Source organism: Bactrocera dorsalis, chromosome 2, assembly GCF_023373825.1.
Source record: "Bactrocera dorsalis isolate Fly_Bdor chromosome 2, ASM2337382v1, whole genome shotgun sequence".
NCBI classification, from domain to species: domain Eukaryota; kingdom Metazoa; phylum Arthropoda; class Insecta; order Diptera; family Tephritidae; genus Bactrocera; species Bactrocera dorsalis.
This window is the reverse complement of record NC_064304.1, coordinates 44,140,070-44,162,151: the sequence shown is the minus strand read 5'-3', so window position 1 is coordinate 44,162,151 and position 22,082 is coordinate 44,140,070.

The following is a 22,082-nucleotide window of genomic DNA, read 5'->3' as shown; positions in this document are numbered from 1 at the left end:
CATATATTTAGTAAGAAGGCTCTCTGAAGCCCTTCTATATTAGTACTGCTATGGTAAAATTAGTCACCATTGAAAGGAAGACAGATTTCAAGCAAATGTTAAAAGAAGGAGTTAAATATAACGCGAGTTAAGATATAACAACTTAACTAGAATTATATTATTGAAGTAATCGCCTCAAGAGATTTTCTTATTTTATGAGTTGGCGCCTAATTGAGATATCAGCTCCTTCGCCAAAGGAACAAAACTTTCTTCTTCTTTTATTATCGCATAAAAAACTGTTAGAGCTTCTATTAGCATACAAAATTTGCCAATAACCTGCAACCCAATTTAATTCCAAACAACTTTCTAGTTTTAACAACAATTTTATGAAGATAGAGCATTCAATTTTATACGGATGATTTTAAAATTGTAAAAGAATTCGTCTTCGTAAAACTGCTCTGAAATATCCATTTAGTTTTCTAACGAAATCACCTCATTGATTCCATACAAAAACTTGATTTTGATCGTTCCGCTTGTATGGCACTCTAACACATAGAGTGGTATGATCGGAAAAACTTCTTTGGTCAGTTTATTCATGCTTCAGGGAATAATCTATGCCAGATTTCGTGAAGATATCTCGTCAAAATTGACATGATTTGATCGTTCGGTAAATTATACAGTGATCCGATATCGGCGGTTCCGAAGGACTAGTTCACTTAATACTTAGAGCAAAAGATGGTAAAACTTTGCTCAAAATTTTAGCATTCACAATGTATTTTGCAAAATCTATGTCAACCCCCTCAAAGTATATCCTTTGTCCTCAATACTCTTGTGCCAATTTGTTTTCCAATCCTCGAAACAGTTATTAAATTATCCAGAATACACTTCATTGCGCGCAGAAACTTCGTTTAATGTCTTCAATTGACTCAAAACAGTTTCTTTGAAACGGCTGATTTAATAGCTGAATAGTCAATAGTCACACTGAGCTAAAGCAGGCGAATGCGGTGGTTGCGGCATGATATTGGTTGACAATTTGGCGAAAACACACGAAGAATCAGTGTAGTATGCAACGTTGCATTATCGTTGCATTATATCGGCCTGTTTTTATGAACAGCTTCGCGCAAAAGACGCAACAACAACTATCAAATAGTATTCCATTGCTGACACTTTGGGCGGTCGGAAGAAATTCGAATTGCACCACACCTCGATAATCGAAAAAAAAGCATAACATAACCTTCATTTTAGACCTGCTTTGACGATGGTTCAGCTCAGTTTTGCTACGATATTTTCCCGACAGCTCGGCTGCTTCCGGGTCGTAAGCATAGATCCGAGAAGCAGCGCCAGTAACAATAGGTTTCCTGACATTCTGGTAGTCAGAAGACATTATTTACAGACGTTAACTCGAAGCTGGTTTTCAAAAAAAAATGTCTTGATCTTAGAATCAATCGAACTTTCGCTTTTCTTCGGCCCAAATGATTTTTAAAAGTGATTTTCACTAATCTTTCCGTATAACCGTGATCTAACAAAATTCGGTGCAGTTTTTCTGTTGTCGATTGTATAGAGCATACTTCTGTTCCACTTAATGGACTAAATTTTATCTTATTTCCTTCCAAAAAAGTTAAAGATACCCGCAGTATATATGAATATCTCCCTTCCGCTTCTTTATTCAATGCTTTATAAAAAGTGTTAAAGTGACCGGATTTAGTTCAAAAATGCGCCGTTTCGTTCGATAATTTATTTTTATCTACACGAAAACTTCCCAATACCCCCCTCGTAGAAGCCCGTCTCCTTATTTGTGAAGAATACGGACAGCCACTTTTCACAAGCGTCTTTCAACTTTACACCAACATGGGAGTTCGCCGTGAAAAGGAACAGGTGGTAATCACTTGGCGCTATGTTTGGGCTATATGGTGGATGCGATAAAACCTCCAATCCGAGCTCCCGCTCTGACGAGTCATCAAAGAAGTGTGTGATCTGGCGTTGTCCTGGTGGAATACTACACCCTTCACTTTAGACAATTCTGGAAGTTTCTGGTCGATCGCCTACTTCAAGCGGTACTTGTATTGGTATAGGTATTGGTATTGGTATTGGTACTGGTATTGGTATTGGTATTGGTATTTGTATTAGTATTTGTATTGGTATTGGTAATGGCCGTATGGAAGCAGCTCACCGTGGATGATTTCCTTTCAATCCCACCAAACACACAGCAAAACCTTCTTGGCCGTCATTTCCAGCTTGGCCACTGTTTCGCCACCGACCTTCGACCACGACCGCTTTCGCTTGATATGTGATCCATTTTTCGTCGCCAGTCACCATCCGCTTCAAAAATGGGCCGAGTTCGTTCCGTTTCAGAAGCATATTGCAGGCATTGATTCGAATGTTTTTTTGCGTCAAATAATGCGGCACCCAAACACCAAGGTTTTTTGTATAGCCAGCCTTCTGCAGATGGTTTAAAATGGTGATTAACTCTTATCTTCTGAGCGAAGTCACGAGATGCCAAATGCCGGTCTAACTCGATGTTTTCCATGATTTGATCCGTATTCGGTGTCACTGGTCTTCCGCCGGCTGGCTTATACAATGCATGGTGTCGTTTTCACCTGCTATGAATCGTCGAAACCATTCCTCCACAGTTCGAAGCGATAGAATACCATCCCCCAAAACACTATTAATCTCACGGAACGTTTTTCTAGCGGATTTGCCTTTAACGAACGGAAACCTTAAAATAGCGCGAAGTAAAATAGTGAACTCCATGTTTACACGTCTATAACTGTTGAACGCAATATCCAAACTTATCACGCATAACGCCGTTTTGTAGGTTATGTCAAGACCTTTCTAAGATGTATAGTATTGCCAGATACGAGCTCTGTAGCTTTTTATACATAGCCGCGAAATTCAAAAGACAAAAAGGCGGAAAGGAGATATTTGACAACTTAATACATTGAGCAATTCTATGGATCACAATTGTTACTCAAACTTTGATTAATGGCATATCAGTTTTATTGTTTTTTATACTCTCGCAACAAAGTTGCTAAAGAGAGTATTATAGTTTTGTTCACATAACGGTTGTTTGGAAGTCCTAAAACTAAAAGATTCAGATATAGGTTTATATATACCAAAGTGATCAGGGTGACGAGTAGAGTTGAAATCCGGATGTCTGTCTGTCCGTCCGTCCGTCCGTCCGTCCGTCCGTCTGTCCGTCCGTCCGTCCGTGCAAGCTGTAACTTGAGTAAAAATTGAGATATCGTGATGAAACTTGGTACACGTATTCTTGGCTCCATAGGAAGGTTAAGTTCGAAGATGGGCAAAATCGGCCCACTGCTACGCCCACAAAATGGCGGAAACCGAAAACTTATAAAGTGTCATAACTAAGCCATAAATAAAGGTATTAAAGTGAAATTTGGCACGAATTAGGGAGGGGCATATTTGGACGTAAGTTTTTTTTGGAAAGTGGGCGTGGCCCCGCCCCCTACTAAGTTTTTTGTATATATCTCGGAAACTACTACAGCTATGTCAACCAAACTCTATAGGGTTGTTTCTTTCAGGCATTTCCATATACAGTTCAAAAATGGAAGAAATCGGATAATAACCACACACACCTCCCATACAAAGGTTATGTTGAAAGTCACTAAAAGTGCGTTAACCGACTAAAAAAAACCTTAGAAAACACTAAATTTTACCGAAGAAATGGCAAAAAAGAAGCTGCACTCAGGCTTCTTTTAAAAATTGAAAATGGGCGTGGCGTCGCCAAACTTATGGACCAAAAACCGTATCTCAGGAACTACTCGACCGATTTCAATGAAATTCGGTATATAATACTTTTTTTAACACCCTGATAACATGTACGAAATATGGAGGAAATCGGTTCACAAACACGCCTTCTTCCAATATAACGCTATTTTTGAATTCTATCTGATGCCTTCTCTGTATAGTACAATATATACATTAGGAACCAAAATAGAAAAATATGTAAATGACGGATAATGAAAATCTCGATTATCACTTTATCATGCGAGAGTATAAACTGTTCGGTGACACCCGAACTTAGCCCTTCCTTACTTGTTATTGTATATATTTAATATTATGGACCACAAATGAGAAACCATCTCCAGCTGCAAGTTAACCAACATTCTTCCAGCTTATCGAGATATTCACCAATTCACATCTTCAAATTCTGTGTAAAGTATCTTTTTTCTTGTTTAGGCTCCTGATATCAATTAGTCACACTACTCTTCAAATGAATTGTTATGCTGGGGTAAAGACAAGTATAAATTAGTTAACCACTAAAGGTGATCGAAGTTCCTCAAACGGACATCCAAACCTAAAAATATCAAGGACGAGAGATTCACCACTCCGCCTACTTACAAGAGCCCCTGTTTCTATGGAAATGCAAATGTCAAATCTGGCATCTGGGGAAATTGGCTGAAACTTATCCACTAATAACGCAATAATTATTGCAATGAAGCTATCGATGTGTTTTTCTTTTTTCAGTGTCATTGCAGGAAATACATTTTATGTATTTATTATGTGAGTGAGTATGTAAGTATGTGAACATATCAAGTATTGCCACGAATGACAGAATTCGGAATATTGGCTACAGTCATAATTGCAAATACAATTTTTATTTTTTCGTGCACCAATATGCTCTTGGAATGAGTGGTCGGTTTCCATAAGCATATTGAGGCTATTAAACTATTAGTAGGATACGTAGTTTTTAGTGCAAAAACGTTTTGTGCGTGTGGAAGCACGAAAGACGAGCCCTTCGTATGTGGCGTATGATTTATCAGATTACATACGTCGCACCCATTCACACATCAATACCAAAGTACAAATAAATATGTATACACACGGCACATATATAGGTGTCGTGTGCATATGTGAGGCCACTTTTGGCGTACATATGTATGTACACCAAGTACAGTGCAACGATATGAGTGGCATGGTGAGTGCAGCAATTTCCGCTTCCGCTGCTGATTGAAAGGCATTTGTGTGCTTTTGAACGCGATCGTGGCGTTGAATGCTGATGGCGCTGGCGGCGGTAACATTGTTGCTGATGTTGGCGTTAATGGCGTTGATGATAAAAACGAGTGTATTGATGGTTGATGTTGAAGCTTGTGATGGCGCTGCTAGGGTTGCATTGATGATGCTTCAACTCGTTTTCACATCGTCTTGATGTTATGGAATTAACAATAAATTGAGTACTGCTGAGTGATTTGTTTAATAAAACGTCTGCGCCAGAGACAACTTTTGTGCACAGTTAAATTTTTTCGTAGGTCCCAGCGCTATCCAACGAGCTTTTGTCATACAAAAACGAGGCACACAATGTCACTGCTGATGACTCGATTGTTAGACAGTATTTTCTTTAGGTTCTGGTGCGCTTAAAGGAATACGATTGTTACTTTAAATAATTCACTTCAGAAATTATATCGAGGGCTAGAGTATCAGTCGCTGGTACTTACATGAAATTGTAAAGCAGAATTTTGGTAAGATAGTTGAAATGTCAAGATGATACATCATAATCTTCAACCAGTAACAGCAAGATAAAAAATAAAAAATGCTACTAGCCGCTTCTGAATTGGTAAAACATGAGTGCCATGTGTTTGGGTCTCAATGAGTCTTCAGTAGATTTCTCTAACTTAAAGCTTAATTAAAAGTTTTGCAATGTAATGCTGAATTTCTCTAAATTTTCCTAGAACTACTAATAACCGGCTGTCTCCGGATCGAAAAACTACCAACCAGATCGATCATGTTGTGATAGACGAAAGACACGTCTCCTGTGTTTTAGATGTGCGTGCGCTTCTAGGTCCTAACATCGACTCGGACATCTATATTGTTGCAGCCAAAATTCGCACCCGCCTCTGTGCAGCAAAAAACGCACGTCAACAAACACAAGGAAGGTTCGACGTAGAGAAGCTGCATTCACAACAGACAGCCGAACGATTTTCTATTCGGATTGCATTCCTGCTCTGTGAGAGCACTCGTCAACAACTCGCCATAAGGGAACTGTGGGACCGCATTTCAAACGCCTTACGTACAGCTGCAACCGAAATCATTGGTTTTCGGAAAATGCAAAAGAACAGCTGATACGACAAGGAGTGCCGTGTCGCAGCGGAGAGAAAACAGGCTGCCTACCTCGCAACGTTACGATCGACCACAACACGTGAGGGATGGGATAGATACCGAGAGTTGAATAGGGAAGCGAGACGCATTCGTAGACGGAAAAAGAAAGAGGCCGAAATGCGTGAGTACGAAGAGCTTGATAAGCTGGCCGACAGGGGTAATGCTCGAAAATTCTACGAAAAGATGCGGCGACTTACAGAAGGTTTCAAGACCGGAGCATACTCTTGTCGAACCTCCCAAGGTGATCTAGCCACTGATGCCCAGAGCATACTTAGATTATGGAGGAAACACTTCTCCAGCCAGCTGAATGGCAGTGAACGCGCAACACCAGGAGAAGGCGAACCCGATACCCCAATCGATGACGATGGAGCAGACGTTCCATTGCCCGACCATGAAGAAGTTCGAATAGCAATTGCCCGCCTGAAAAACAACAAAGCGGCAGGGGCGGATGGATTGCCAGCCGAGCTATTCAAACACGGCGGCGAAGAACTGATAAGGAGCATGCATCAGCTTCTTTGTAAAATATGGTCGGACGAAAGCATGCCAAACGATTGGAATTTAAGTGTGCTATGCCCAATCCATAAAAAAGGAGACCCCACAATCTGCGCCAACTACCGTGGGATTAGCCTCCTTAATATCGCGTATAAGGTTCTGTCAAGCGTATTGTGTGAAAGATTAAAGCCCACCGTCAACAAACTGTTTGGACCTTATTAGTGTGGCTTCAGACCTGGTAAATCAACAACCGACCAGATATTCACCATGCGCCAAATCCTGGAGAATCGACACTCACCAGCAATTCGCAAAGCTGCTTTCGCCAGCACGAAAAGGAGCTGCCTTTATGCCGCGATGTCTGAATTTGGTATCCCCGCAAAATTAATACGGCTGTGTAAGCTGACGTTGAGCAACACCAAAAACTCCGTCAGAATCAGGAAGGACCTCTCCGAGCCGGTCGATACCAAACGTGTCTACGCCGATTAAGAAGAAGAAGACTAATAACGATAGTCTTGAAATCTAAAGGTCTCTTTAGAAATTCAAAAATGCATCGAAGAAAATTACATTTCACAAGTACGAAGGCTTTGCATATAGCCCGTCCTCAATTGCAACCGATAAATTGCATAAAAGTTAATAAATATTAAAAACCAATTCAAACTAATTTTTATTATTACTGCCATTGAGGCCAAAATGGTTATTTGATTGGTTGGTTGTAAAGAAGGGAGCGGGAGCACGAGAACGCAAGCAGCAGCACTTAAGCTGTAGCTGAGAAAGCTTTCACTTATCTAGACACCGCGTATAGCGTAACCAGGTTGCTGAAATCGAAATCCGCATCAGAGAAGATTTGCCAAAAACAAAGCAGGTGAAGTCAGCAATACCCGTAGTAAAAGTTTCGAAAAGCTTTGTGAAGAAGCAAACATAGACCCCTGGGGAATGGCATTCAAAATTTGTATGTCGAAATTTAAAAATAAGTCGCCGCAACCTAAGAATGCATAATTTATGAGAAATGTTGTCAAAGCATTATTCCCGATACATGCCCCCATTTCCCAAGTTAAGCGAAACAAAGCTGCAGGGCCACCCCTATTAGTCGCCGAAGAAAAACTATTTGCTATTGCGAAAGAAATCAAAAACTCCAAAGGGCCTGGAATAGATCGTATATCAAATAAAGCTCTTAAATAAGCCATGACTCAAAGACACCGTATGTTTGTTAACATATACCATGTGTATATATTAGAAGTGGTGTTTCTTCATCCGTGGAAGGTACAGCGTCTTGTTCTACTCTCAAAACCAAAAAAGCCACCAGAAGAACCTTCATCAAATCGACCTCTTTGCATGCTCAACACGGTTGGTAAAGTGTACGAAAGCATTGTAAGAAACCACTTGGAGTTAGCAAAATTACTGCAACCAAGTAATGTGAAAACAATCGCATATGTGGATGATCTCATAGTGGTAGCAGTGGCAAAACATTTGGATGACCTCCGGTTCAAATGCTGTGACTACATAAATGGTTTGCGCCGATGGTTTGCTACCATGAGTCTAGAACTGACTAAGCAGAGAACTAATGCTAATGAGCTCCAAGAAAATTGAGGGAAAGATATCGGTTAACATAAAATTGGTGTAATAGTGGACTCAAGACTCCAATTCAAGGAGCACTGGAAAAATACGTCTCGTAAAGCAAATAAAATCTATAATGCTTTATATAGAATGATGAGGAATAAAGGCTGTGTGAGTTCCAGCAAACAATTTTTAATAGTTCAAGAAAATAGGAAAGTTGAAAACCACACTAGGAGGTAGTCTCGTGGTGGAATATTTGACTACACTTATGCGCGGGTCCTCTGTAAAATGGAAAGCTTTCAGCGAGCGGCAGCTCTAACTAAAACAAGACTGAGACATTTGCAACAAATTAGGCATCAGTCAGTCCGTACAATAGGGGAGACTTAAATGTCTTCTTCTTTCTCATGAGGTAATACTTTGTCCAGAGATCCCGTGGGGAGACATGAGGTGGGAGTAAGTTAGGTTAAGCGGATTTAAGTCCCACACTCCGGCTTTCGATGCTTCCTCCTACTATAAAAAAAGAACTTAAGATTTAAATATTTATCTGCCTAGTATGAGTATTAATTCGTTAAAGTGATCTAGTAAGCGATTATTATACTTTCCCCATGGGGTATGGCTTAACCAAGCTAGCTTGTTCTGGTTAATCTCAAAAGAAGCAATAGGTGGAACAGTGCTGTCGTATTGGCGTTATTGAAAGCATCTTTCCCACCAATGAATGATATTATAATTATAAATCTTTACTTTTACCTTTCCACTTACAATATAAGCTTGCTCACGGAATAAATGCGACGAGTTCCAAGTTTTTCCAAAATGGAAAAGCTTTCTCAAAATACAATATTCCACAAATCACTTGACGACCACTTTTGAAAAATACATATACATACGTATATTTCAAGAGTTAGGGCATAACTATCAAATATATGGAAGCAATTCTAGTGGCTGCCTCTCATAAGGATATAGACCAGGGAAGATCATTTTTGAAAGTAAACCAAATCATAGTAGGGATCTCCCATTGGAAACGAAAGATAAAATAAGAAACATGAGCTATCTGCGGTCGGGAGGAGGAAGAGGTGAGGGGTGTGGCCAAAGACTGGTTATCCTTTATTTTCAATGGGTTTCAACTTGCTGTGAATTTGTTCACTGTTTAATACTTTCAAAGGTTTCTGCATTGGCCGTAAGTTTGTGGCGAAAATTCGGGTTAATCGCTGAAGATTTTCTCAGCCTAATAGAATATAATAACTTTGGGGAAATTGTTGATAACATATCCTCACAGTATATCGCAATCTCCGTCAGCGAAGTTGACTCGTTGAATTTTGTACCTGACACACTGCTTCTTATGGGTTATTTACTGAAGATACCACAAACTTACTTCGCTTACCATGACAGGTGAATCCTTGTTGTTGTCGCCTTGAGTAGCGCCTTTTGTTCGCCAGTGGTTTAACGCTTAATGATGAGGAAGGAATAATCTCTTCATTACATATCATTTTAACGCTTACAAAATTGGCTTAACATCAATGCTCTTGTCGTTATCGGTTCAGCTTCAATTTGATCACCGAATGCACATTGTAATGACCCTTAATATGCGAAATGTAGGAGTCCCATTTTAAGAATTTTCCATACTTAATACATATCTGCATGTTTTCATACATATTTACCTAGCTAACCACGATGGCAACAGCCCCATATAAAAGTGGCAAGCTAAAGAAGACATTATGTGATCATAAAGACATGCCAGCACGCGTCTGCCAACTACAATAACAACGATATGGCAGCAATAACAACAGAATTTACAATAATACGGTAATAGAGGAAAATACGCCACGACAGTGGGAGGAAGTGCCAGCTGCGAGAAGGCGTAGCGGCGGCAGAGGCAACACCAATTTTCCGCTTGAATTACGTTTCCGTTTACGCTTGGCTTGTAAAAAAGCAGAATTTCCATTTTACAATGTGTATTCGTTTGCGCACAAACACACGCGCGCACACATGCATATATATTTTGCTGCCGTTCACCTTAGAACATCTGCATGCGCCGGCTTCTTACCATTCCCAGCAATTTGCAACAGATATGCTGCATGTTCCCATTATTTGAAGCGCGCACGTTCGCGTTTGGCGCGCACCATAATCGATGAACTGTGGCGACAGCGGCCGCAACAGGAATAAAATACAAAATAGAGCAAAAAAACAAGTGCAGCAGCAATCTGCGGCATCGACAGCAGCATGGCACATATTAACGTGAAGATTTTCTCTTGCGATTTCAGCGCGAACAGCCTGCACTTAGGCGACCGCACTTTGAAGCAGCGTGGCAGCACTAGCTTTGGCTAGGGGGTGAGGTGAGGCAAGGTTGCGAGTGGTAAGATAACGCTACTGATTGCAAAGGTGGTCTGCGGCTGACACTGCGCATTTCGGTGTGTGTATGTATGTGTTTCAAAGCAAATGTGGCATATTTTTTATACGTGGCAGCACATTTCCATGTTTTGCTACACACTCATACACATACATCCATACATACACACACATACATATACACATGCATAGTGTATATCAATATCTTCCATAGCCGATTGCCGCAAATGTGTCAAACATCGAATTCATGTTTACCGAGATGATTGCGCAAGTACATATGTGCATATGTCTGTGACAGTGTGTGACTGTGTGCGTAGTTCAGCAGAAAGTTTTGCGCAAAGAACTGGAAAATAATTTAACTACATAATATTTTCAATTATTTCGTTCCTGCAGTTTGCTAGGAAAATTGTATGATTGCTGTGTGTTGGTGCTTGTGTGTCTCAGGGAAGATCTTGGTGGCCCCTATTTGAACGCACTGGCTTTAGTTATTGCAAAATGCGCAATATGACTGATTTGACTCGTAATGAAGTCAGTTGGATTATACTTTTATGGTTTCCTGATTTAAAAAAAAAATTGTTTTGTATGTAAAATTTAGTAGAACTGCTCAATTTCAGATGATCGAGGTTTTGTGCTGGATTAGCCTTAAACGATTTTCGAATATCTAAAATGTCCTAGTATTTCTTTTTTCGCCATTATGGGGCTAATGTATTAATTAAATACAATAAAAGTCAAGGAAGTTATAAAATATTCAGAAACTTGGCTCATTCAAAGTCATTGAAATGATTAGGGCTATTACTAATTTCCTCCTCTTCTTTCGAAGTACTATATAATAGCTTAAGGCTGCTTAACGATATGAGAATAGCGGGCCGACGCAGATGTGATATTCTCTCTCCTTTTTAAATACCTTCAATGTTGCGAAGTTTAAATTATTTTCGGGAAGACTCTGCATGAAATAATACGGCAAACACTATCGAAGTGTCAGCTATTAAAAATATATGCAATTCAGCAATCAGTCTGCAGTCTACTTTATCACGAACACAAGACTTTGAGTAGCTCAAAGCATTATCCTGAATCTCTGAAATCCTGAAATCTAAACTTGCCTTATAGAAGTCAACCATCCACATCTCTTAATGATGACAACATCGAAAAAGTTAAGGAAACTGTGCTTGGAAAACGTTGTGTTGGAAGTAGAGGATCTAAAGATCTCTTATGGATGGGCTCAACACATTTTCATTAAAGTTTTGGGTATGAAGGGTGTCGATTCTAGACTCGTACCTTGAGTACGTTGAGTAGAGGTCACCTAAGGTACGTTTGATATCGCAACCGAGGATCGATCTTCATGTATTAATGGGGATGAGACGTCAGTTTATGCCCAGTACTATTCAACAGTCAACAGTCGCATTCGAAAAATGACGTAAAACCGAAAAAAAACGTGTCAAATATCAAGCTGGCGTTCATCGTTTTCTTTGAATACCGTGGTTTGGTTTATCGTGAAATCATACCACTAGGTCTAGCGGACAATAAGAAAGATAAGTCATTTTGAGGCGTCCAGTTAAGATATACATCGTAAACTACCTGATTTATGAGAGATTAGTATAAAACGCATCTATAATTCCCGACGATACGCAGTGACTGACTTCTTGATCAAACACGACACGAGCGTCAACGCTCAGCCACCATATTCGCCAGATTTGACTTCCTAAGACTTGTGTCTGTTTTCCTAACTGAAAAATCCGGTTCAGAGAACTAACTATGAGTTCATTGAAGCCGTTAAAGGTCATTCGCTGAGTTCCCGTAGTCCATCCCAACCGTTGTTTATGAATGTATAGAAAAAATTAGGTTAATCGTTGGCATGCTTGCTTTGCTTCTAATGCAGTATATTTTGGTAATAAAGATTTATATTAAATTCGTGCAAATGTGTTTCTTTCAGGCTGACTCCGAGTAGGTTAGATAGTCTATTAGTAGGTAGCTTGAAATGACAAGTAATTTATAAATTATTTTAGTAACTTAAACCAAGTCTAATACAGAAAATATTAAAGCAAATAGTACCTAGTGTTGTTTTTGAAAATCTGTAGGAGGCGGTTAGTTTCAAATAAAATAAAATAAAATAAAATACCATATACATATGTGAGCTTTATAAAGGTAATTTTGGCAAACTACTGTGCAATATTTCAAAATATTATGCAATTAATTTCCGTTAGCAAACGAAGCATTTTATTCGAAATTCTTGCCTTCATATAACAGGTGACAACGCCTTTTATTACTTCGTCAATAACTAAATTTCCGGAAAATATAAGACCGCAACAAGTAAATATATTGACGAAAACCACAGAGAAACTAAAATAATCGGAAGGCATGTGGACTTACATACATACTAGTACGCACACATGCAGTTGGGAATACCACTAATAGAGTAATTTCGTAGGAAATAATGAATTTGGGATGGTCTTTACGGAAGCCACATTTGCTACAATTTGCAGCAAATATTCATTTCAATGCAGTTAAGCTACAGGCTGGTTGGCGCCACATGTCCATAATGCCATACCTTTGGGCAATTCACAAGAAGCTTCTAAGAACGGGTTGTATTCCTGCTTCAGTGCCGAGGAGTATGCAAGCTTAGTTATAATCACGTGTACATTTAAATATCCGGGCATATTACCGAATGATTCAGCATCTACATATGTATGAGTGTCAGCGGTTAAGGTAATTAAATGATCGAATTTCTTCCTGATAATTGTGCATATTACTAGTTTCCGTTATATAGATATATGTAGATACATATATCCTGGACATTCATGACGTTATTGATGGCTAAGCGTGATCAATGCACCAAGCTATGTTATGCGTGTTAAATCATTTCAGCTTAAATTCGTAGAGATTTCGTAGGGTATGTACATGCATATATCCTTATTGAAAATCGATTGAATTGCCTTTCGTCGCCTTAGCTGTATTAGCCTAGTGAGGTGCTAAGCTATATCACAATGAAACTAATCTAGAATGCAGTAGTACTGGTCTGGTTTGTTACAGTCAGTTTTTCCGCATACTCTCTTCTAACGGATTCAACTCAGAAACGTTTTTACAATTTTCAGTTGTAAAATTTTTAGAGCAATGTTCTGAAATAAAGATAAGTGTCGAATTAAACTGAGGTAGTTATTGTAACCTGTAGGTTCGCCCCCTTTAAAGTGTTCTGAAAAAATGCGGTAATACTTAGTTAAGATTGGGTTTATCAGCGTTGAATTGAACTCAATAAATCAACTAACTATTTTTTATTTGTTACCTACATATGTGTACATCTTGTCTCCATTTTATAAAAAGTTCAAGTGTTGAAGTTAATATTGTGTTATATAAATAGCGCTGCAGTACACCTGATCAAAATTAACCCGGAATAATAAAAAGAAATACATTTTCAAATATTTGGATACAATCTTTATTACTACGACTTCAAAATAGGTTCAACGCTTAATTTATTTTTCCCTACACCAATTCTAAGCACCGGCTGGGAAGGTCCTAGATTTTTCAATTTTGGCTAATTTTTGAAGCGATTTTGACTTAATTGTTGAATAGTTTCAACCTATGGATGTAAATGTAGGATTCTCAGTAACGTGGCCAAACATATATTTTGCGAACTCTACTCGACGTCGGTTTTTCAAAAGATAATACCCGAATCCTGTGTCTAGTTCAGTATTGACAGCTTCAAACCCAAACCATTAAACAAAATGTGTTGAGTCGATCCATAAGAGATATTGAATTCTATACAATCTCTCAAGTACCAACACGACGATTTGTTTGCTATACGAGTAGAGTATAGTAGTCTCCTTCACCTAACCGTTGAACATATCATCTTAAACTAACCGTGAAAAGTATAGAGTTATTTATATATAAATGGTCAGGATGACGAGAAAAGTTGAAATCCAGGTGACAATCTATTTGTCCGTTCTACGCATGCAGTAACTTGATTAAAAATCAGTATGCTTTGACATTTCATCATGGAGTGGCACTGTCCACTTTTTGGTGAAATCACATATCGCGGGACTTTCCGCGCGTGTTTTGTTCAGCGATGAGGCTCATTTCTGGTTGAATGGCTACGTAAATAAGCAAAATTGCCGCATTTGGGTGAAGAGCAACCAGAAGCCGTTCAAGAACTGCCCATGCATCCCGAAAAATGCACTGTTTGGTGTGGTTTGTACGCTGGTGGAATCATTGGACCGTATTTTTTCAAAGATGCTGTTGGACGCAACGTTACGGTGAATGGCGATCGCTATCGTTCGATGCTAACAAACTTTTTGTTGCCAAAAATGGAAGAACTGAACTTGGTTGACATGTGGTTTCAACAAGATGGCGCTACATGCCACACAGCTCGCGATTCTATGGCCATTTTGAGGGAAAACTTCGGACAACAATTCATCTCAAGAAATGGACCCGTAAGTTGGCCACCAAGATCATGCGATTTAACGCCTTTAGACTATTTTTTGTGGGGCTACGTCAAGTCTAAAGTCTACAGAAATAAGCCAGCAACTATTCCAGCTTTGGAAGACAACATTTCCGAAGAAATTCGGGCTATTCCGGCCGAAATGCTCGAAAAAGTTGCCCAAAATTGGACTTTTCCGAATGGACCACCTAAGACGCAGCCGCGGTCAACATTTAAATGAAATTATCTTCAAAAAGTAAATGTCATGAACCAATCTAACGTTTCAAATAAAGAACCGATGAGATTTTGCAAATTTTATGCGTTTTTTTTTAAAAAAAAGTTATCAAGCTCTTAAAAAATCACCCTTTTATAAATGGTCAGGATGACGAGAAAAGTTGAAATCCAGGTGACAATCTATTTGTCCGTTCTACGCATGCAGTAACTTGATTAAAAATCTCCTAGTTGGTATGATGGTATGGAGTGGCACTGTCCACTTTTTGGTGAAATCACAGCTCGCGGGACTTGATATACCTCGACTAAATTAACTACGTGGCTTTCCTCTCATACAATTTTTAATTCCTTTTGATTCTTTCACTTTCCAAATATAATATATATATAATATACAAATAATTCGTTTAAGGTAAGTCACTTTACGACCAAACATTGCTTAAATACTCGTACAAGCAAAACTGTTCAAATCGTAGGTACTGAATATGTGATTCCCAGTATTTATAGAGTTGTGACCGGAAATATCGGTTAATGCAGGAGATATGCAATTGAAATTCATAGAGAAACCTTTCCTGACAATAGGATTTCTGTACATCAAATATGACTTGAATCGGGTCAATACTACCTAATATAAAGATGTTCGAACTTCTTCTTGACTTTATGCTGGATTTATCGGTAATATTTGAGTTATTTCAATGAAAATAAGAGAATTCTTAAAATGGATAGAATTGGCCGAAAATTTGAACAACTCCCCTTATGACTATTACAATGATTTTCGAACATCCGGCTGACTTTGCTCCATATTATTGGTGCCTGTATATGAGGTACCCTAATGAAACATAGTGAAAATTTTTGTGGTATGTAACATGATAATAATTAATAGCTAAAATCGGGTCGATACTACTCCAGCTCTTTCGATGTTGTCGTCATAAACAAAAGAGGATGCATCACTCGCATGATACACGTTTTGACTTCGCCACCTTCACAGAATGCTTTCGGCAACTTATGTAAAATTTCAACAAAATACAGATAGTTGTTAAATTTTTTTTAATGGTAAAAATCGGCGGACAAACTTTTAGCAACGTAAAAAACCGCTGACAAACACACACTAATTGACATATGGAGATCAAATATTTGCGCATAAAGTTTAAATGATCTGGTCCGAGTCAAATTTGTATGACACGAGTATTTTCTATGATTAAGAAAACAGACATTTTTTCATGTCTAATTCTCAACGAGTTTGTTTCGTTACTTTCATAAACTTAGAATTATGGAATATTTCTGTTTTTTCTTTCTATTAACAAGAAGAAGAGTTCATCTTTGTCCTGTCGACATTAGACTTGTTGCTTTATACAAATCGTTTAGCATACATATGTAGATGAGATATACGAATAACACAAGCCAAGCTCCATTTCAGAACCAATTCGATTGTTGAACTACTTATTATGTAACTAGTCCTACTATATGTCGCTTGTTCTGTACAAGAGCCACAAATCCGTTCGCATTAAAGCACATCTATGCCCACGTACAGATCAAGTTAGCCAGTTGAGAGCCGTTGCTATTGCAGGCATGCTGATTACCACATACTCGTAAACAGCTTCAGTGCTGTGCTTGTTGTTGGTGTTGCTGATGTCGCTACTACTCCATAACGATTTACAATTGGGCACATAAATTTCATAGCTTGTTGTCGGCGTATTTGCAATGCAATCGATAACAATTCCAATTTGACAGTTTTATGTGGCCATTTACGCCCCCCACATGTGGTTGTGCGCACTCGCCAACGTACGAAACATATACACATGTAAGTGTGTTTATTGATAGCTACGGAATACCCAAATTAGTGTTCGATACTGATTGCGTTGCATCTGTGCTTTAAATTCATTGAAAAGTGTCGAAGAGCGCTACTGGTGGCGGTTAATTATGACGAGGGGAATATACAGCCAGAAAATATGAGAGTGCAAATATTTACTCAAAACTACATATGCATATGTATGTATGTATCTGTGTATAAATGTTAACACCCAGACGCCTTTTGTGTATGAATGTTTGATAACCAGACCATTTTGCTGCATTGATTGCGAACTAAATTCCGAAATTGGCCGTATAATTGGTGTCTGCCTTTATAGTAGTGTCCCAGGGATACGAGCAGGAGCTTATATATTATAATTAACATGCAGAGATGCGTAATAATGAGTAATGGTTTTTTCCAGGTAGCGGGCAGAAAAAAAAATGTGTAGCTATATCTATATCTATATCTATATCTATATCTATATCTATATCTATATCTATATCTATATCTATATCTATATCTATATCTATATCTATATCTATATCTATATCTATATCTATATCTATATCTATATCTATATCTATATCTATATCTATATCTATATCTATATCTATATCTATATCTATATCTATATCTATATCTATATCTATATCTATATCTATATCTATATCTATATCTATATCTATATCTATATCTATATATATATCTATATCTATATCTATATCTATATCTATATCTATATCTATATCTATATCTATATCTATATCTATATCTATATCTATCCTGTTTACTTTAGAAAGAACCTTGTATATCTATCTAGAACGAAATCTGAGTTGTTGATGGAAAGAAATATGGGAACATCCGCATCAAAGTCTATCCAAGACATTATGTAGGTTATTAATGTAGCGTTATTAATACCTGAAGATGTATGGTTAGCTGGAACACTATATCAAATAAACTCTAAAATTTAAAGTTAATGAAAGCTCAGACGTGATCTTATTCACTGAAATCGACAGATATTTATGTTGGGCACCCAGTAACTGATTGATAGTTTATATTGCTTTCAAAATCAAAGAGCAAGCGAAAGAGAGCAAAAAAGGAGGCCTTAATAAATTTTCGAAATTATTTATCATTAATAAATACTTTTGCTTTGTGTTTGCTCAGCTAAAACTTTACAATTGTCCAGTTTTATATACATAAAGTATATGCATACATATACAATGTAAATTTTTTCTGCATATTAATCAAAAGTTTTCCATTCGATTCTCTCCTGCTCTCCCCACCAATACTCCCAAAACATTATTTCCAATTAGGCAACGTTTTTCCTTTCAATGATTTCATGAAAATTTTCATTTGTTTCTTGCATTGTCTCACTTTTTTTTTGCTTTGTTGTCATGCTCTGGGTTGTATCCATATTTTTTGCTTGTTTGCCGGAGCTATCTCACCACTCCACCGCTGAGAGAAGAAGATATTTTGCGCTCATTAATTATGTGCCCAACAGTTGCTGTTAGCATAAACAAATTGCATTTCCAAACTTTTAATTGCAACTACTCGACTTTTCGTCATTTGCGAAAAAGTCGAAACGTTCACACACATATATACATATACATATATATACCATGTAGTATAGTGGGTACACTTGTCGAATAGATTTCAAACAAACTTAGTGCAGGCAGTGAGAATGCTGAAATAAGCAGCTATAAAAATTTAGCGAAAATGGTGTTGCATTTGTTGGCATACAGAAGTTTGTATATATTATAGTTAACACCAGTGTCGATGGTGTCAATCATGTCAGAGTAATATGAACAACTCTTCTTACATTAAAATATCAATAAATATTTGTAAAAAATTTTATCGAAGTATGCCACGTTTCATCGTTTGAATTATATTGTGAAACCTTTCACATTTCCTCTTATATTTCGTTAAAAGCTTGCTCTCTGAAGAGAAGGTAGAGGAGTACATTGTTGGGAACTTTGCATCAGCCCGTTAACAAACTATCAGCAACTGTGCAGTGAGAATGGTCTTCTGACACAGGTTAAACAATAAAATGTCTACGGAAAGCTTCGCTATTAGCAAAGTCAACCTTTTAATTCGGCCTTCGCACCGTATAGAGATCGTCATCCTAAGTGAGTGATGTACCCACTAAAAGACTCCCCCTTCTATCATGGATTTTTTTTCCTACCCCGGAACCGCTTTCGCATTACATCAGGGAAAGGTTTCCTAGATGGACCCATTACAGCTCAATTTCTACTCTCCCTCCGTCTGGGGATGCCTACGATTTTGTAGCCCAGCATCAAGCTATTTGGCTCATCTTCGATTGGAAGTCCGCATCCATGTCTCTTTTTTAGTGCGTAGAACATGTTCCACATATGAGGCAATTATTTCGCAATTCCATCGGTGGCACTTGAAAAAGTTATGATTTGCATCATCTAGTGGTTCGTCTCCGTAAATACATGCTGGGCTTTCTGTTATTCCCATGTTTTACAGGTGTTTTCGGAAATAGCCATGACACGTGGTAATTTACCTCGCCGTGTTTTCTACTGTGACACATCTCTATTTCTTTAATCAGTTGCGGTCCATCTTCCTTTGCTCTCCCTTGTCCACTGATCTTGCCAGAGTTCAAAAGTTTCCTTCCTTGCCTGTTGTCTTGTGGGGATGTGTATTTCTATTCCGTCTTTCTTCCATAGCCAGAATTGTCTTCTTTCTTTTGCGAGAAGGTCGTTTGGGATGGCGCCGCTGACCACTAGCACTGCGCGTTCGGATACAGTGCGGTACGCTGAGGCGACTCTCAGGCTGCTGTCCTCTGCACTTTAGCAAGCACTTTCCGTCTTTGTTCTACATTTAATGTATCGGCCCATATTTCACTACCGTAAAATAGCACTGCCTGTGTTGTGTCCAAAAGCAATTTCCTTTTACTTGCAAGTGGGCCTCCGGTGTTTGCCATAAGTCTTGATAGCGACATGATTATATTGACTGACTTTTTTGTAGCATGTTGGATTTGCACCCAGTTATGACGGCGGCGATGTCGTGTGCATTACATAGATCTGGTCCAAGTATTGATCCCTGCGTTGCTCCAGAGGTTATTTCCTTACTTTGTGGGCCGTCACTCCTATCGCACAGTAGTTCCCTGTCTTTTCTTCAAATAGAGGAGCGTTTTTAAGCGACTTTCTAGTGCGTCGATCATATTTGCCCAATTTGCGATATTAAATGCATTTCTTATGTCAATTGTTGCGAGGAGAACTATTGGCCTCGGGGAGTTGTTCTTTCGATGAGCTTCCTCCACGCTGCGCACGACGGTTTCCACAGCTCTGATGGTGGACCTGCTTGGTCGGGAGCCTTGTTGTAGAGGTCGGTATGCAGATGGTGTTCCTGGGTCTCTTTTGCCTTTGCTTATTAGGGTCAGACGCTACCTCTTCCATATTTCTGTGAAAATGCCCTCGTTCAGACATACATTATACTCGTATATGGATAGCAGTAAGTGCGGGCGTTCCATAGCGATTAGCTTTAACACTTTCACTGGTATCCTGTCAGGCCAAGGGGTCTTTTGGATTTTAGAGTGTTTGCTGTCTTGTTCATTTCCTCCAAGGTTAAAGCGGTCATGAGCTGTCTTGTGTATATTCTGGTGGCTCTCTTCCCAGGTCATAGGTTGGGAACACAGTGTTTACGATGTGCTCCATAGCTTCGGCGTTTAACTCAGAGGTGGACTGTTTTGCTCCGAGTTCTTTCATTACGATCCCCACTGATTTTTGTTTATATCGTTACGTAGGACTTCCCATTTATCTTTGTTTGTCTTTGTTATTTCGTCTTTCAGCTCAGTTTTCACAGCTTTATATTCCTTATTCTCTTTCATTCCGTTTCTTTCTCTTCTTCTAGCTATTGTATATTGTCGCCTTTTGCGCAGGCAAGTTTGTCTAAGATTTCGAATTTCGCCAGTTCACTAGTAAACTGTTTTCTTTGGATGTCCGCCTTTTATTTTTGGGCATGGCTACTTTACATGCCTCGGTGATGGTACTCACAGTTGCTTGGACAATCGACCTAGCTGTGCTACTTACAAGATATTTTGGTGGGTTTCATCTATGGCCGCAAGGAGCTTTTCTGAGTTTAGCTTGGAAGCGTTCCATTTACGTGTTCCTCTTCTTTTCATTGTTTCTGGATTTTTATCTGGGCCTAAGAGGTAGGATATGTATTGGTGGTCGCTACCACTCACGCAGCTGGTTTGCGAATTCTTCGGACACCAGCGTGATATCGCGGGTTGTTCCGCCACATCCTGGCCTTCTGAGGCTGGTTTGGAATGTTCTATTGACGACGATAAGATCTAATCTAGCCATGTCGAGAATGTTCCGGCCCCTTGAGTTTGTAGTTGGTGTGCCCCATACCATTGGGCTTTGAGTAGCTCGGTGTCAGGTGGCAACCGTGATGCTCTCGTTTTTTATGCATTTCCTCTCTCTCTGTTTATTTTTATGAAACTACTTCTTTCCGTTAGCCATATTGCCGCTGTGGCGGTGATGTTTTCCAGCCATGTTTCATCTTGCCCTATTTTTTATTGCTCGTTAATGCTACCTTGGTTCCGAGTTCCAACATGAGCTGCGGCAGGAGATGGTTAGCCGATTTGCTTCTGTGCATGTTACACTGTAAGATCTTCATGTCCTTGTTTTTTCCCTATACGACTCGCACGCCCGAGACCCTGGGATGTTAACTGTTTGGGTATGCTTCTGTTCTAGCAGAGGCAACAGCTCTGTGAGTTTTTGCAGTCTTTCAGCTTGTGTCGGGTTTCCCTTTGCATTCCCATTGTAAATGGCCGAAGTCGAAGCATCTGTAGCATTTTTTAACATCCTTCATAAGCTTCATCCTGTTTGCGCTATCGGCTGTCAACGTCACATATGCGCGTATTTGTTCGCAATTATTTAGAGCGCTGGTCCTCACTGTGATTTCTTGCTTCGTAGATTGCTCGTGATAGCATTTCAGAGCTCTGGTTTCGGGTTTTCTCCTTTCTTTAGTTCTAGGAGCAGGACACCTGATTTTGTTTTCCGTATTGCCCGGACTTCCACTTTGTCTTGGCCTGTCATGACGTATTGCCGTATGTTTTTGAGCACCTCGGCATAGCTGCGGCCTTCTGCCGGTTTGATTAGCACTGCTTCTGGTCGAACTCTGGTTCTGGGTGCCCGTTTTTGC